This window comes from Montipora capricornis, chromosome 8 (genome assembly GCF_036669925.1).
Source record: "Montipora capricornis isolate CH-2021 chromosome 8, ASM3666992v2, whole genome shotgun sequence".
Taxonomy (NCBI): domain Eukaryota; kingdom Metazoa; phylum Cnidaria; class Anthozoa; order Scleractinia; family Acroporidae; genus Montipora; species Montipora capricornis.
In genome coordinates this window covers 15,911,741-15,925,841 of record NC_090890.1, presented here as the reverse complement: position 1 = coordinate 15,925,841, position 14,101 = coordinate 15,911,741, and positions in this window count along the sequence as shown.

The window sequence follows — 14,101 nt, the reverse complement described above, 5'->3', positions numbered from 1 at the left end:
TAGCCCGGCTGCTTTATGCAAAACAGATATTGACGCAAAACTTAATAAATATTGATATACAGTTTTTATGAAGAGCAGAAGGAAGTTTTTAGGAAGTGTCGATCGAGAATAAAACAATTTGCCATCAGCACAGTTAACAAGAGGGAATGGTTTGGAAGCTCGGCAAACATCAAAGGAGCAAACAAAGATCCAAGATTTAGGTTGGAAAGTCCACGACCGTGCACAATCTTTTGTTTTGCGCTCATACACTATGCACGAATTACGTAACCAACACGTTTCTATTGGTTAGTTCCTCAGTACGGAGTAAACAACTATTGTGTTTTGTGCACGGTCAAGGCCAAAACAGAGAACAAAAACTTACAGCAAAGAAAGTTGTCGGGTTTCATAACCATTCCCCTCTAATAACTATGCCATCAACAACAAAATTTGCGAGATGAAAACATCATAATTTTATGCCGAGAATATAACAAGTTACCATCAGCGAAAAACATTTTGGGAGATTTTTGCTACGTTGGATGTACAAGTAAAATCGCAAAATCGAAAGTGACATCGGTTTTAGCGGCCGCGAGTTTTGCCTCAACATTCCTTGCACGATTGACACACTCTCTATTCATGTTCATTATTCATGTTGGAACTAATGACATTGAACGCATTTGGCTTAATTACTGACAATCCAACTCAAACATTTAATTCATCCCGCCTCTGAAAAATATCCGACCTCCAAAATACTGATTTCGTCATTACGTAAGCGTAGCGATGACTCATTACAGATCTCAGTTTAACTCCAAACTTGGATTTATCTGATCACCATACCCTAATGTCCATTTGGTGAACAATGACAACATACCAGTTGATTATTATTTACATGACAACAAGCACCTTAAGAAACGCAGAATCGGAGCTTTAGTCGCTAACTTGATCTCCAACAAACCCGATTAGTAAGACAAAACAATGGACCTCCAAAGACGACGCTAACGCCAAAAATACAAGAAATTGAAATGGAACAGAGAAAACAGAAATGGTTTAGTGATGGTTTAATTTGCCAAACGAGATAAGTGGTTTTGAAATGAAACCGTCGAAATACAAAAGGTCAAGTTTTCTTTTGTGGAGCGGTTTAGTCAAAATTGAAATGGTTTAGATTGTTTTGAAATGGTTCAGACGCCGATACTAAAACGGAACAGACTTATTCAAATTGGTTTATTCAACTGAGAATCGATCCGTCGATGAATTGTAAAATGATCAGGTCTGACAATAAATGATCTTGTGCGTCGTAGTAGAATGATTTACTCAAAGAAGGCACGATTCAGCTAAATGACAAATGACTTACAGTGCAACGCGCCTTACCGTGGCCACCCAACAAACTTTCACATTTGACAACCCACGTGTAAATACGTCAACTCAACAACCCATGCAACAGTGTTCAACTTTGCAAGGGGGGTGACTGTCAATGAAATTCGCACACCCTGTTTGGCGGACAATTTGTAAAAAACTTTGTAGGGTGGCCACGGTAAGGCGCGTCGCACTTTAACTCACCGGCAAATGGTTTAATCAAGTGTCAAATGTTTAAGAGACGGGCAAGTGATTCAGTGCAAGGTCAAATGAACAAATCAAGACTGAAACGATTTAGTCGACGGAGGGTCTGAAGTAAATATCTGTCGTCAGCCCGATAAAACTTGTCGCGAACCTGACAGGCTTTTTGTTCTCCAGGTGGGATTGTTTTCTTCTTTCTTTTTGGATGGAGTATTCTTTTTGTTTTTCGAGAGCGGGGCTAAATGTAACTGATTAATGATGTCCACAGCATGAACATAAACAAAGGTTCTATGTCCCAGTTCAGAGTTGTCTTCTCGATAGCTTAATTCTGTTTTTGTACGTGAAATGGAAATTGTGTCGAAGTGGGGTTTCGTAAAGAACGTAGTCTCTTTCGCAGCCGTCTTTCGGGATGTGACACAACGAGCTTTGCGTAACATCCTGACCATTGACCACATGAATGACTAAAAAGAAGGGTCCTTATGGTAATTCCCTTGAAAATGACGTACTATCCAGATTTTTGTCAAACTTGGCACAATTGATATTCATACAGAGGACACTAAAAAAGACAATAAAAAGATGGTGCCACCCTGCTTGTTTTCGTGCTGCATGCACTTTATTCTAAGTACAACAAAAAAGAAAGGTGACACAAACAGCAACACCAACCCAGTCTAGCTAGCACATCACGAATGCGCACAACCATTTCACCCCGTCAATTAGCAGCCAAGGACAGTTGTTTCGGCCTTGCTGGGCCTCATCAGTATGGCATAGCTAACATACAAGGCGAGTGTCTTGGACACCCCTTTAAGTGGCAGCTCCACACAACAAATGTGGTAAGCTGGGTTGGGAACAGCACAGCCATTCTCCCACGGCAAGCGTGTGGGAGGGTGGATCACCAAAAGAGACCAGTGTGTCACGTAATTTTGAAGTACAACAAAAAAACCAAGATGACACAAACAGCAGCCCTTTTGGTGTTTGTGCCGTCCTTGCATTTTTTGTTGTACTTAGCATAAAGGGCATGCAGCGCGAAAACAAGCACGGTGACACCATCTTTTTATAGCCTTTTTTTTCGTGTTTTGTGTATGAATATCAATTGTACCAAGTTTGACAAAAGTCTGGATAGTACGTCATTTTCAAGGGAATAACCTTAATTAAGGACCCTTCTGTTTAGTCAATCATGTAGTCAATGACGGTCAGGATGTCATACAAAGCTCGTTGTGTGACATCCCAAAAGACGGCTGCGACGAGACTACGTTACGAAACCCCACTTCGACAAAGTTTCCATTTCACGTACAAAAACAGAGTAACACAATCGAGAGGACAACTCTGAACTAGGACATTGGACCTTATCTTGTATGTCTTCATGCTGTGGACATCATTAATCAGTTACATTTAGCCCTTAATTACATTAAGCCCTGCTCTCTCTCTCGAAAAAAAAGAATACTTCATCCAAAAAGAAGGAGGAAAACAATTTCACCCAGAGAACAAAAAGCCTGTCAGGTTTGCGTCAAGTTTTGTCGGGCTGACGACAGATATTAAGGCCGTTCGCGCCAATTGTTTCTGCGCCTCCTTACTGCGCACGCAAATGCACACGCCACGTCATACACGAGCGCGCGCGCTAAGTAATAAAATGAGAAATGATAGGGCAAAAAGGCCATTGCTATAGCTTTGCCTGGATTTAACGCTCTTGGACGTTCGGTGACCCCTATTTTTCTTTCCAGAAACGGATTTTATTTGCAATTATCTCCACGTTGTCCAAAAATGAACAAAAAATCAATGTGGGAGGTTCAAAAAATCTCAAGATTTTTGCTCACGGGACATCAAATCCTGCCATCTTGCGGCTGCAAGGCGCGTGAAACTGTGGTCGCTAAATGCGAACTTGATCTTTAAGGAACCTCACCAGTTGACTAAATTCACTTAATAAGTCCACTTAAACAATATTTGGCAGAGAAGATTTCACTTCAAAGATTTAATTGCAATATATTTGGGTTTACAGACACTGGCCTTATTCGCTAAGCCCGATTTTGTCACATTTTGGGTGTTTTTCCGGGCATGTTTTCTCCAAAACGAAGTCGGTGACCCCCCATTTTTTTTACATTTCTGACATAACTAACTCATTATCTTACAGTGTTTCAGAAAAAAATCAATGTTGAAAAATTTTCGCGCGAACGTCCTTAACTGTTAGAGCTACATATTACGCAAAGACAACTTGAATCTCCTGGAAGACAAAACGCAGCTCAGTTGACAATATGGAATAAAGCGCTGTGTTACTGCACTACCACACGTACGCAATGTATGCCTATTTTTTCTAAAGATGACAGGAATTGTTTCTTTCTGACAAATGATTAATAGGCTGGTAGCCAGGTTTTTAACCTCAGAAAAAGTTGTGTTTCGTCGTATGAACGTGTGAGCCAAAGGGCCTCTGGTAGCACAACTTCTGAGTGACCCCTTAAATGGTCTTAATGACCCCCGACTTGAAAAAATTGCCTGGAACGCTGCAGTTCAATACCACTCGACTCAATCCATTCTGTTTTTGCGTAACACGTGCCACAGGCAACCCAATACGGTGGCTACAATTTGTTCCAATATGCAGAATTTAAAGCAAATGATTCAATAGACGTTTGAAGAAAACGTTAACTGAGTCATGTGTCATGTTTTTTTCGCCGTTCTCCGCTCTTTTAAGTGCTATTTTGGGATATGAATATTTGTCCTCGGCGGTTAGAACTAACCAAGGAGAGAAGGCAGGCAGCAGTCAGCCTCTCGCGCGTGACCTAGTCCACTTTAAAGTTTCCGTATACCTTCAGATGGGCAATTTTCTTCAAATTTGGATTTTTCGGTTATGTAAGAATGTAAGAAAGAAAGTATTCAGGAAGATTAAATATTGGCGAAGAAATGGCGCTTTAACGTTTTGGCCGTAAGTAAAAATTACCTGTTTTCTCGAATAAATTTTTTTCACTTGAAGCGGACACTTAAAACAACTGCTTTAAAAAGCTAAAATTCAAAGGGAATTTGTCCGATTGTCCCCAAATTTCGACAGTGACTAGATTAACATAAACAACAAAAAGGTGTCTGCGACGATTTAATTTCAACATATTTTTTTCTCTGAGAGCGATATTTGTACGAACACTTCACATTTTTAAAATACTATTTCGAAAACGTTCGATAACTTTTCACTGTAACCGAGTATGCCAAAACGCAGATACGATTTTTTAGCGCTTTGGGTCGGGAAACGGAGGAACAAAATAAAATAGCGAAAAGCCTTGAAACTTTGCTTTGACTTGTAGCTTAGAAAAGGTGATTCGGACGCTCGCATTCAGAGGTCGTGAAAAATTCTACAATTCATTTAATTTCAAAATTCTTGATAAGGTTTGATAGCCAGCTCTATAAGCTTTAATTTGATGCAGGGATTTAGGTATCTACAGTTTAAACCGGACGCGCAACATTGCGTGGACCCGAAACACCCCTGAAGGTATACGGTAACCTAAAGCTGGAACTGACGCCAAACTAGTGAAATTCTCACCTTAAAAACACCGGCATCCGATCGATTATGGATGTCCCCATACCTTTTGCCAAACTTGAGCTTCATCTTTCGAAAATTCACCGAGAAAGGCGATCCTGAAAACCGTAATAAAGCTCTCTCAACAGATCGGTGCAAAATTCTCGACCAAAAGCATTTGAGGTATGCGCGTCGATTCAATGCACCAATCAGCGTATCGCGACCGTTGATAGTTCAAAATCACAACCCTGCTGCGATACGCTGATTGGCGGATTTGAATCGACGCGCATAGCTCAAATGCCTTTGGTCGAAATTTTTAATTTGCACCGATCATGTTGAGAAAGCTTTGTTATGGTTTTCAGGATCGCCTTTCTCGGTGGATTTTCGAAAGATGAAGCTAAAATTTGGCAAAGGTACGGGACATCCCTAATCGATCGGATGCCGGTGTTTTTAAGGTGAGAATTTCACTGGTTTGGCGTCAGTTCTAGCTTAAAGTGCACTAGGTCACGCGCCGGCGGCTGATTATCCTTGGTTAGTTCTAACCGCCGAGGACAAATATTCATCTCCCTAAAATAGCGCTTAAAACTGCAGGTGACGGCGAAAAAACATCACACATGACTCAGTTAACATTTTCTTCAATTTTTTATTGAATCATTTGCTTTAAATTCTGCATATTGAAACAAATTGTAGCCACCGTATTTGTTCATCTGTATTTCTTTTGTAAACTAGTAAAGTGCGTTCGATGTTTGGTAACGAGTAAGGCACGTAGCGCCGAGTTGGCTATAACCAGTCTCATATCCAACAAGCGAGAATGGAATTGTTGTTTTATTAAATTCCTTAAACTGCAAAAGTTTGAAAGTACAAAATATGAGCGAAAAGAGCGCGAGAATCCGAGCTAAATCGAAAAAAATTGATGAAGATGCGATGTTGTGTAATACCGGGTGGTGGGACAGCGTAGTTACTAAAACATGGAATGACCTAAAACCACCGAAAACCACTTACAACCACCTCAAAAACATCTACAACCACTCACAAACAATCGAATACCATCTTAAGGAAGTGTCTAAAATAAGCGAGACAACAATATCTCACGTACTTGAAATACTAGAATTGAACCGGCAAAACCTCCACCCCCCCCCCCCCTCCCCCCGCCCCACAAGAATTTTAGAGTGCTCACCATTTAGCAAAAAACCGGTTGAAATGATCTTGGCATAAAAGCAGCGATTATCCGAATTTGTTAAAAACTAACAGGATGGGAATTGCGCTCACCATTGGTTGTAGGGGTTGTAGATGGTTTTAGGTGATTTTAAGTCGTTCCATGTTTTAGTAACTACGGGTACAGCAGACGCAGGCTCATCAAAAAAACATTTCTTACCTTTTCGCGTACTTCTAAACGTCGGAATTGATCCAAACTTTCCACACAAGGTTTTTTTGCTTTATTCGAAGAGAAATTTCGCTTTCCGGCGAAAATAATTTTTAACTTGGCAACGTTTAGCGCGATCATTTGCCATATAAGGTCAAACTAAAGTATATGAGCTCATAACCGAGATTAACCAAGGTTGAGATTTTAATAATATTTTTTATTGTACTGATTGCCCAGAAATATTCAGGGAAAGTGGACATGTGTGGTTCTTTACGATTTGACAAAACACGCGGGTTTTAAATTAGTGAGGTAATTGCAAAATCTTTAGAAGAAATATATTAAAAAAACATTTTAACTTCTGTAGTTATTTCAGCTGCATTTTCGGGAAGGTCTTCCCCTTCACCCTCCCGGTGCGAGTAAGTTTGTTCTGTTACGCAACAATTGAGATATTGAAGAGAAGCTCACTTCGTGACTGGCAGCTGTCAAAATCTCAGTATTTGTAAAAGCTATGATTTTTTAAGTGCACAGGATGTATAAGTAACATAAAGGAAGGGTAGACTGCTTCACTTGCGATGGAATGCTGAGTTCAGTCCGAGGCTTTTACATGATATTTCCGCTTGTTGTCTCGAGTTCGGGGATCGTGCATCTGAGCTGGTCAGCTGGTCAGCTTGCGGGAACACGAACACCAGGAAATGAGGTGGAAGCCGGTTAATCAAAACAGGAGAGCACGTTAAGGGTAATAAATTGTCTAATACAAATCTTTTACCATGTGAAATTGTGTGTTAAGATTCTTTTGGAAGCGTCAAGCTTTCGTGACTTCTCGCGCAACAACAAACCGACAGTTCTTCATTATTTCACATTACTTGCAAAGTTTATTCAACTTCGGAGAGTTCGTGTGAACCGCAAATTAAATTAAACAAGCTAGTTCTAACACTACATGTTTTAGTACAATGCTCAAATACTTTATTGCTTGAGTTTTGTGCAAAACTACGGTGTAGCACGTGCCTAAAATATTCATCGCGACACTTGGCTTAGATATAAATTCCTTTCGGTTGAAAAAGAAGCGGTTTAAAAATTTCATTGTTCACCGGCCATATCGTTGCTAAGGTAACAAATCACCACCAAATTAGGAGTAAAAACCTTTATAAATTAATGTATCCGGAGATATGTTACCCCGCTTTCCTGCCTTTTGCATATATTCGCCCTTGTCGCACGGCGGCCATATTGTCCCGGGAGACCAAAAAAGCTTTGTTTTACCACGCCAAACCTCGTAGTGGAAACCATGGGGGTGAAGCTTGGCGTGGTAAAACAAAGTTTTTTTGGTCTCCCGGGACAATATGGCCGCCGTGTGACAAGGGCGAATACAGGCAGGACCTGAACAATCGATGAAAATCGATGATCGGAAAATCAATCGATTAATTATTGTTGATTAGCATCAATTGGCATCGTCAATCGATGATCAATCGATAATCACACTTAAGTGGTCGCGAACTTCAGCGATTGGCACTAAAATTCATATTGCATGTCTCCGTATCTTCAGGTATCGCGTGACTGTGTACGCAGATTGTATACTATTTTTAAACTTCAGTAGCAAAGTTTGAGACTTGTTCATCGATGTGGCCCCGTGAAAAGCAGCTCAAATAAAAAGCAATGATATCAAGACTTTATTAGTACTCGATGAAATTGACAATTGAAATGTTTGACTGAATAGGTACTTGATTGATATTACATACATGTATTGACAACAATCTAATTGATCGATTCCCATCGATTATCGATTGATATAGAGCGCTTTCACATGACGTCACGGTGGCCATGTTAGTGTTCCAAAACAAAGGAATGGCGGCTATGATGGTGTACCAAACTAATCCTCTGGGAATTGAACTCTATTTTATGCAAATACTTTCTTTCGTTTCAGTAGTCCAATATGGCTGCTGGTCACGTGAGTGAAAACGCTCTATTGATAATCGATGATAATCGATGTAGTTAATTGATCGATTCCCATCGATTATCGATTAATATTTATAATCGATGACAATCTATAATCACAAAAATTTTCGTGATCGATTGTCCATCTATTATCAATATCAATCGATAAATTGATATCGACTGTCATCGATTGTTATCGATTGCCGGCCATCGATTGTTCAGATCCTAATACAGGTGAAGTTTTTAGAAGGCCTGATTTCGCCTTGAATTTTGGTTGTTCTGAAGTCGCCAAATTGAAGCGATCTTTCAAAAAACAAACTACATCACGTTTAGTTACCTGCGGATACTTATCAAAGGGCAAAAATTTAAAATTTGACTCTGGCCGCCGGTTGCTCGATATTTACAGGCATTTGCTCTTCACAGCTTTCTGATGTTCTGATAAGTAGCTTCAGTCATATTTGCAAGTGATACTTCGAACAAATCAACAGAACTTCAGTTACCTTTGAAAAAACAGCGAAGAAAATGACCGAACAACGAACGCCCAAAAACTGCAAAGCACGTAGAAATATGGGAAGTTTTTACCGCTTTGATTTCAGCTTGCGGGCATTGCGATACGAACCCGATGTCGAGGCATGACAGATTCACAATCACATCAGATCGAGGTGATTGTCATAGTTTTTTGTTTGTAAGGAAAGGAAGTAATTATCCCTAGGGATATGCATGCATTGCGGATCTATGTCAGTGTGATCTATTGTGCAACCAGTTCTGGCATTGAAGTCTCCAGTTGAAAAAATTAGATCTTCTGAGCTGAATTTGGTGATATCGGTTTGAAGATTTTCAAAAATATCAGGATTAAAGTAGGGTGAATCTCCAGGTGGGATGTAAACAGCACATAATATATCTTGATCTAAGTTGAAAAATGTTTTGTCGAGTTTTGACCAAATGAAATTGGAATTAGACATCATGAATTAGAGCAACTTTAAACCCAAGTGCAATACCACCCGATAACCTGCCACCTTTCTTTCTGCATGTGTTTATCGCTAGGACGTAGAAATAATTCACATCCGGTCCGGGTATACCGGCAAAATTCAGCTGTTCTCCAGGTTTCAGTCAAAACTATGATCGCAATTGTTAAAGTAATTTATGCGCGGCCATTGCCGCCAAAAATACAAGAAATTGAAATGGAACAGAGAAAACAGAAATGGTTTGTGATGGTTTGCCAAACGAAATAAATGGTTTTGGAATGAAACTGTCGAAATACAAAAGGTCAAGTGTTCTTTTGTGAAGCGGTTTAGTCAAAATTGAAATGGTTTAGATTGTTTTGAAATGGTTCAGACACCGATCTTAAAACGGAACAGACTTATTCAAATTGGTTTATTCAACTGAAAATCGATACGTCAACGAAATGTGAAATAATCAGGTCTGGCAACAAATGATCTTGTGGCTCGTAGCAGAATGGTTTACTCAAAGAAGGCACGATTTAGCTAATTGACAAATGACTCAACTCTCCGGCAAATGGTTTAATCAAATGTCAAATCGGTCAGTGTAAAACGCAGACTGCAGACTGCAGATCGAAGGTAAAATACAGACTAAGGTTATAATTTAACTGTTAAAAAAGCCCAAACCAATTAGAAATGCTAACAGTTAAGCCTATATATTGTTTTAGGCCTGATAGGCCTAAGGTTAGCATTTCTAAGGGGTTTGGACTTTTTCATTGACTACATGACTGACTAAACAGAAGGGTCCTTAATTAAGGAAATTCCCTTGAAAATGACGTACTATCCAAACTTTTGTCAAACTTGGTACAATTGATATTCATACACAAAACACTAAAAAAAAGGCAATAAAAAGATGGTGTCACCGTGCTTGTTTTCGTGCTGCATGCCCTTTATGCTAAGTACAACAAAAAATGCAAGAACGGCACAAACACCAAAAGGACTGCTGCTTGTGTCATCTTGGTTTTTTTTGTTGTACTTCAAAATTACGTGACACACTGGTCTCTTTTGGTGATCCACCCTCCCACACGCTTGCCGTGGGAGAATGGCTGTGCTGTTCCCAACCCAGCTTACCACATTTGTTGTGTGGAGCTGCCACTTAAAGGGGTGTCCAAGACACCCGCCTTGTATGTTAGCTATGCCATACTGATGAGGCCCAACAAGGCCGAAACAGCTGTCCTTGGCTGCTAATTGACCAGGTGAAATGGTTGTGCGCATTCGTGATGTGCTAGCTACACTGGGTTGGTGTTGGTGTATGTGTCACCTTCTTCTTTTGTTGTACTTAGAATAAAGGGCATGCAGCAAGAAAACAAGCACGGTGACACCATCTTTTTATTGTCTTTTTTAGTGTCCTCTGTATGAATATCAATTGTGCCAAGTTTGACAAAAATCTGGATAGTACGTCATTTTCAAGGGAATTACCATAAGGACCCTTCTTTTTAGTCATCCAGGTAGTCAGTGGTCAGGATGTAACGCAAAGCTCGTTGTGTCACATCCCAAAAGACGGCTGCGAAGGAGACTACGTTTTTTGCGAAATCCCACCTCGACGCAGTTTCCATTCACGTACAAAAACATAGTAAAGCTAACGAGAAGACAACTCTGAACTGAGACATAGGACCTTTGTTTATGTTCATGCTGTGGACATCATTAATCAGTTACATTTAGCCCTGCTCTCGAAAAACAAAAAGAATGCTCCATCCAAAAAGAAGGAAGAAAACAATTTCACCTGGAGAACAAAAAGCCTGTCAGGTTTGCGCCAAGTTTTATCGGGCTGACGACATATATTTACGCCAGACCCCCCGTCGGCTAAATCATTTCAGTCTTGATTTGTTCATTTGACCTTGCACTGAATCTCTTAAACCATTTGACACTTGATTAAACTATTTGCCGGTGAGTTAAAGTGCGACGCGCCGTGGCCACCTGACAAAGTTTTTTACAAATTGTTCGCCAATCAGGGTGTGAATTTCATTGACAGTCACGCCCCCATGCAAAGTTTGAACACTGTTGCATGGGTTGTTGAGTTGACGTATTTACACGTGGGTTGTCAAATGTGAAAGTTTGTTGGGTGGCCACGGTAAGGCGCGTTGCACTGTATGTCATTTGTTATTTAGCTGAATCGTACCTTCTTTGAGTAAACCATTCTACTACGAGGCACAAGACCATTTATTGTCAGACCTGATCATTTTACATTTCGTCGACGGATCGATTATTATTTGAATAAAACAAATTGAATTAGACTGTTCCGTTTTAAGATCGGCGCCTGAACCATTTCAAAACAATTTAAACCATTTTAATTTTGACTAAACCGCTTCACAAAAGAAAACTTGACCTTTTGTATTTCGACAGTTTCATTTCAAAACCACTTATCTCGTTTGGTAAATTAAACCATCACTAAACCATTTCTGTTTCTCTGTTCCATTTCAATTTCTTGTATTTTTGGCGTTAGCGTCGTCTTTGGAGGTCCATTGTTTTGTCTTACCAATCGGGTTTGTTGGGGATCAAGTTAGCGACCGTGAAAGCTCCGATTCTGCGTTTCTTAAGGTGCTTGTTGTCATGTAAATAATAATCAACTGGTATGTTGTCATTGTTCACCAAATGGACATTAGGGTATGGTGATCAGATAAATCCAAGTTTGGAGTTAAACTGAGATCTGTAATGAGTCATCGCTACGCTTAAGTAATGATGTCTATTTTGTAAAAGCCGAAAAAAGAGGAAACTTGCTCCAACATATTTGGTTAACAATGTACCGAGGTCATCCTCATTTCATCGTATTACTAGCAGATCAGTTGCTCGTAAACACAAGTATAGCAGCTACCTCAGGTACGTGGTATGTTAGCACCTTTCCAAAAACGTGGATGAACGTAAATGCAAAATGAAAGTTAAATCTAATACAGAAATCATGAATACCCGGTACGATTTATAAAAGAATCTTCTGTTTCGTTTTCTCAGAAAAGAAACGTAATTGTTTTGAATTCAGGGTGAACCATTTACACAGTGAGGTAGAGTGGCCAATCACTTAAATAGAGTTTGTAATTGGAAATCTAAACATCTACGAGATACAACAACAAACTTGTGAACACTTGAACCTGAAGTATCGCAAATCATAAAGCTGACAAACACAAAGCGAAGGAAATGGATCATGCACAAGAAGTTTTGAATATCTGGATCATTTGGGGTTAGATCAAAGCGATAAATTGTTAAAAAATCCCAAGTTATCTCTTTTCGTGTTAATTAGTAAAGTAAACAATCTGCAAACGTACTAGAAGTCTTAGAAATAAATTGGGTTAACGAGGAAAGCTAGTAATAGCCATGGTTCATAAGTAACACATGTAACCATGATGATAGAACATTCACAGAAAACGGAAGTTGATAAAGGTAAAATAGGTATTCGTAGATTTTCTGCTTCGATGTTTAGCGGAAATGAACAAGTATCTGTCCTTCTCTTTTATGGGTAATGAACATAGTGGAAATCAAAAGCCAAAATTTGATTTGACTTGCGTTGATTTGCTAATTTCAATTTACAGTGCCCAATTAGTGCTCCAGCGCTGAAGATTAGACACTTAAATAAAGTTCCTTTCCTTTCCTTTATGTGACAATCAGACTAAATTGATCAATCAAAACGGTTCGAAAAACAAACAAGGTCGCGCTGTTTTTCTGTCATCCCGTGGTACATCACCGCAAGAGCCAAGGTACGTTGCCTTTATTTACTTTAGTGCACGAATAGGTAACAATTACCTTGTAAAATATTTCTCAAGAAGCCAAATTATTATTACTGACCGAGAGATAATAATAATAATAATAATAATAATAATAATAATAATGATGATGATGATGATGATGATGATAGAACTTTATTTTCACACGATAATGTTTAAAGCTGGATAGCTTGTGGGGTCGTGCACAAATGAAATGAAATCAAATTAATTCATATCAAATCATATTGGTTTTTCAGGAGAGCGGAAAACCGGAGTATCCCGAGAAAAACTTCTCGAAGCAGGGTAGAGAACCAACAAACGCAACCCACCCACACATGACGCCAATCTGGGAATCGAACCCGGGCCACATTGGTGGGAGGCGAGTGCTCTCGACAATGCGCCATCCCTGCTTCCTCCCTCCCTCCCTTACCATTCGGGAAATGAAAAACCGTTTCTTTTTCAAATAGTTTCTTGTTCAACGTCTGGTCCACGGAATGGCATATTTATGCCGGTAAGTTCAACCTTTGCGGGGACACTGGTTCACATCCCATTCATCCTAGCAAAACAACTGTCAAGGTGATGTTTTAGTATTTGGATCAAATGCTGGTAGTCAATGTACAGCTATGTCACTATGTGCTATTATACTATAATTATGACAGGAAATTAATTACTTCCCTGACAGACTTGGTAATTATTGCAAATGTAGCAAATGAACTCTACCCCCCTTTATCAAGCTTATCGAGACAAACATATTTATTGTTGACAGAATTACCTGCAGAAGTCATTGTGTTCAACACAACTTTTCAAGTCATACTGGTAATGTACATGGAAGTTGCACAACGGATTTTGCGTACTGTCTTTGATAAGTACTTTCCAAAATTTGATCACAGAGAATTATAGTTCTTTTGTTTTGACAATTGGTTGCATATTGCTGTGAGTATTTTCGAGTGTCGAGATATATTTGAACTACCAAAGTTCACATTTTCACGTGTCGTGCACTTGACAAAGTGACCTTTACGTGCATCACTGCACAAAAGGTCGGTCATTTTAAATCTCACCTTCGTTTCTTTTTCATTTTTTTTTTCTGCAAAAGATT